At 39.1% G+C, this 4780-nt stretch overlaps 1 long non-coding RNA gene across 1 annotated transcript; it reads right to left on the reverse strand.

The window, feature by feature from the left end:
- Positions 1–1735: 1735 nt before the first annotated feature.
- Positions 1736–2848, reverse strand: LOC108364808 (uncharacterized). Its single transcript, XR_001847823.1, has 2 exons — positions 2780–2848; positions 1736–2064 (listed from the first exon to the last, which is right to left on the reverse strand). It is a non-coding gene; the product is annotated as an uncharacterized LOC108364808 (long non-coding RNA).
- Positions 2849–4780: the final 1932 nt, after the last annotated feature.

Here is a 4780-nt window from a genome sequence, read left to right on the forward strand (position 1 = left end):
TCAATATTAGCGGCGCACAGTGTTGCGAGCTGGACAAAATAGAAAAAAGTCGATGTTGGATTAAAAAAACAATTGTTGGCAATAAACAGTAGGGACCTAGACATGGCCAAGTCTAAAATATCTTTGAAAAATACTAGCCGTTACTTATACTCTGGAGTCTTCAAACTCAACAACTTTTTAAACAAATAAGGAACGAATTCAACAAGAATTTAGGAGAGGAATGGGTTTTGCAGTGGATAGGATAATGGAAAATAAATACACAGTCATTCTCAGAACTATTAAAAGAAACATACGACTTTTAGCATTCCGAGAGGGTTCTTTCTGAATACGCACCGGAATCTAGGCGCAAGGAGTTTGAGAGTCTAGGTTAGAAAGAATTCTAGGGAAGCAGGCAATGTCCTTTAGCTACTTATTACTTACGTCAGAACCTTTAATTTCCGCTCTACGAAAAAATTATACCGAAAAGAAGAAACTGGGCGTGGCCACACGTGTATCCTTACGAAATTTCATATTTATTCTTTCCTAATTGAAAGTAGGACATAAATCGGAATAAGTTTACTATTTTTGTCCACAGCTTATAAGGGGATGCAACACTGTGCGGCGCCACCTTGCACGCACTGAAAACGGTTTTACAAGTCGGACCTACCACATTCCTGCTTACTTATAGGCTCTTATTCCACCTCCAACTCGCACTCAGGTGTTCCTTTTGCTTAAATAAGGAATATAAATGTTTAAACCTCTGCCGAACAATGCATTTTGATTGCGATAATTACCTGTTGACTGCGAAAATCTGTGCATCCTGGTCACTTCCTTCTAGACCACCAACATACAGTGTGTGCCACAAACTGATCATGATACATGCTGACATCGACTGTTTTGCAGCTCTATTGAACCACTGAACGGATCAGAATGGGCGTTTCTCCATTCTTTCAGCTACAACATTCACCTAAAAAATGCGCATAACTTAAGGGAATGCCCCATTGAAACCGTTGATAAAAACAAAATAGCTCATTTTCATTTGCTTCAAATCAGCTTCAATTCCCTAATAGCATAGCTGTTGTGCCGCTATTGCCGCATGTAGAGATGTGCTGAGTAGATACTCACTACAGAAATGTTGAATTTCTAATAAGAGGGCACAACAGCCAAAGTATGGAATACCCAGTGTTCATGGGAGCCTCGCCTAGGAAAATCCGAATGTAGGGACTAATAAAGTTTTTAATGCCGAGTTAGGCAATAAAAAATAGACAATGAAACGATGAGCTGGATGAGATTTACAACGACATGGACGTAGTGCAGCGAATAAAAATACAGCGGCCCCGCTGGCTTGGTCGTGTCGTTTGAATGGCCACCAATGCTCCAGTTCTGAAAGTATTCAAGGCAGAACCCTAAAAGGTAGAGGGAAGGCCCCACTGCGAATGGAAAAACCAAGTGGAGAAGGACTTGGCTTCACTTGGCATTTCCGTCATTTGGCGTCAGTACTCAGAGAAACGAAACGGCTGTTATGCTTCCTGCTATTTTGAACTCGGCCAAAATTGCTTAGGCCCGTAAAAAGTAGGTAGAGTTATTTCTGTCCGATACGGCAACTCAGCCGTTGCCTACCTGGCGTTCTTCATACAAAACCACGCAATATACTCAAACTTCAGTTGACAGTTGTGTCAGTTGGTTTGTTCCAACACTCAAAATATCAGAGAGTTGAAGTCGGTTTTTTTTTTGCTAAAACTTACTTGTGTTTTTAACAAATGAAAATATTTGGCGCGAGTTTTTGCCATTTAGTATTTTATATTTCCAAAGTATTCACAAATACTGACATTTTGCAATACTTCATAAATATTTAAAAATTCGCTCGTTCTTATCTAACTTTCAAAAGCAAGTTTATTCCTTTGACAGCAGATTTTTACTAGCCTGGGAGACACTGCTCTAGAGAAAACTAAATATAAAAACTGGCGCTGAAATCACTTTTGGAAGCACATTACACATCAACAGTTGTATTACAAAAATAAGTTTTGTCATACCGTGGCAACTCTATTGAAGTTCCATCACTGCGCTGATGAAATCCTTCGTCAACTGAAAAGACAAAGAGAGTTAAACATTTAAGAGATTCCCTTAAACGCGAAAAATGTTTCGAAAACCTCGAAACTTTTCCAGCCTCGAAAACTGTGGAGGCAAAATAGTTGCGAAAATAGCCTTGAAAGTTCGTTTGTAAGTTTCAATGTTGCATTTTGCTCAATAAGTTGATATAAGTTGTGTTTAATGTGTGACCAGCTGTCAAAAAACAAGAGAGCAACTCAGATCAGAAACTTCATGAAACACTTTTCAGGCAGAAATTCTCAAAACAGTTGATTGCGCTAAGCAGAGAATCGTGCTCTAAGTTGTTCTAGTGCCACTTAGCGCAAGCTCATGAGACAAAAAGTAGAGTTAATCAGAGCGAGAAAAATCCTCATGAAACACAATTTTGTGAGATATCTTAACGTGGCGTAACCTAGACACAACTATAATTTACATTTTTCACTTTTTCGTGGGATTTTGATTGTTTTCCTTTTTTTTCTACTTCAGCTGATCCGATATGTATTATGCAAAAGAAAATCTGACTGAACTGTCAAGTCTCCGATTTTCGCCATTTTTTTGTGTGGCTGCAAACAGGTGCATTCGCAAAAACAGCCTCGAAAAGTTTCGAAGTGCTCGAGTTTTCCAATTTTCGCGTTTAAGAGAATCCCCTAATTATTAATAATAAACAATAAAATTTAGTTCCACAATGAAGAAACTTTGTTATTTTATTTACCAATTTTGACAATTTATCCCTCCGAACAATACTTTAGCAGGTTTTGCCATGCTATAGCTTCANTATGTACATATTTGGAAACTGTATATAAAATCACGCACATACATACACACCAGCAGCCAACTCTCCTTACATCTGCGCAGAACGCCATATAACAAATGCGTATGTATGTATGTATGTATGTAGGTACTTGCATGGCTTGTTATGTACATTTTATTGCTCCATAAATAAGTAAATATTTACCACGCAGCTCCATTGCTGGCGTCCATTGGCACTCCGGGGCATGCGCTTAGCGCCGCAATTCCATATTCCCAACTGGCGTTCCCCTCCATTCGTTCACTTTTATAGCTGCACTGCTCATTACGGTTGGCTGTTGTTGGAGCTGATGGTGGTGGTGGTGGTGGTGGTGTTGGCGACTTTACTGAGTCTGAGCTGTGTTGCGGCTTGGACACCCTGTATGGCAGGAAAGCTTTTTACGCGCCTTCTGTGTAGCCTTCGATTCATATGTACATAGACGTAGTAAATCTCGAATGCCGAAGAATGCCGGATGCATTGAGATGTGAACGCGAAGGAATCGAAAAAGTAAAACATTTGTTATGAAAAAAATGTATTTTCCTTGTGCTGCTTTTTTTTATCGCTGTGGTGAACTTCCAGGGCTCTAATTTCCCGTTTAGCTTGAAGGCTCGTTTTCGATCCTGCGATTAGTTTCCTTTCNGCGTGCTTGGACGGCGTTTGTACCAATAATTTCATCCCTAGCATATTCATCCCCGAGGAAGGCAGTCGCCAAATTCACCGAAGGTTGTTTACTGGTTATATTGTGCTTTCTGCTGCTTTTCTTTGGTGCGTTGAAATTTTGGTTTTTTGACACTGCAAATTCCCCATACATACATACATACATACATGCATAAATATGTATGTATGTATGTGCGCGTGCATTGTACATGCATTCTATGCATAGATATTCTCATAATCTGTATGAAAGTATTTTTTCTGAATTTTGTATTGTAATATGTATTGGTAATCTAAGTGCCGGTTGTTCAATGTCGGGTTATCACTCCTCCTCCCAGTTAACCATTGGGTGCATTCCAAAATGTCAAAATACAAAGTATCAGCATTTTTCTGAGAACCTTAGCTCCTAAAAATTAGTAGCCAAGAAATCTGAAAATTGTAACCTCAAAATGTTTTTTGTAAATTCTCAACACGACTAGTTTTCACCGAAATACATCCTGTCGAAAATCACCGAAAAATTAGAACTTTTTATATGCCTACATTTATAGGTAAAGCAAAGCCAACATTTTTCTTCTTTACTTTCGAAACCAGATAAATGTTAATGTACCCCTACCTACAACTTGTGAACTCCTACTTTTATTTACGCCAACGTAGACCCCCGTCGAGTCTCCCGTAGATCCCTGGGCGTCCACATTGGGAATCACAGGTTTAAATTCATGTTTTTCTGGCCAAAACTAGTAGATGAATTAAAAAAATCATGATCATTTTTAGCCTTTCTTAGAAGTGAATTTAATGTTCTATCGATAATACAGCGTGAAAGACTGAATGCCCTTTATGAACAAAATGATTTATTCTTAGCGTTGTTTCAGGCCACATTGCCTCAAATCCCGCACGTCACCTTAGGCAAACTAGTAGTCCGGCTATTTAGAGCCATGTTGATTTTTAGTTGGCGTGGGTTGATATCATGGACAGGGTGAGAAAGTTGCGTATTTTGGAATGAATTTCTGTCTTACCTTATCAAAATTGTAATTTCTCGGCTTCGAAGAAGAATCTCTCCGCTCCGATTCATTCTCGCGCCACTTCCTCAATCTGATGTTGGAGAGAGTAATACCTGCTGTAGTCCTAAAGCCCGTTTATGCAAGGCATAGACTTGACTTACCTGGAAACTTAGGAACGATAACTCTGCGTGTCACCTATTACCTTTTCGCTTTGTTATAATTCTAAGCACCTGTATACAAACGTAAAATTGTGAACGTTTAATTTGTTAGGCTT

Source organism: Rhagoletis zephyria, unplaced genomic scaffold (assembly GCF_001687245.7).
Source record: "Rhagoletis zephyria isolate East Lansing unplaced genomic scaffold, Rhagoletis_zephyria_1.1 Rzeph_scaffold_01676, whole genome shotgun sequence".
Classification (NCBI taxonomy): domain Eukaryota; kingdom Metazoa; phylum Arthropoda; class Insecta; order Diptera; family Tephritidae; genus Rhagoletis; species Rhagoletis zephyria.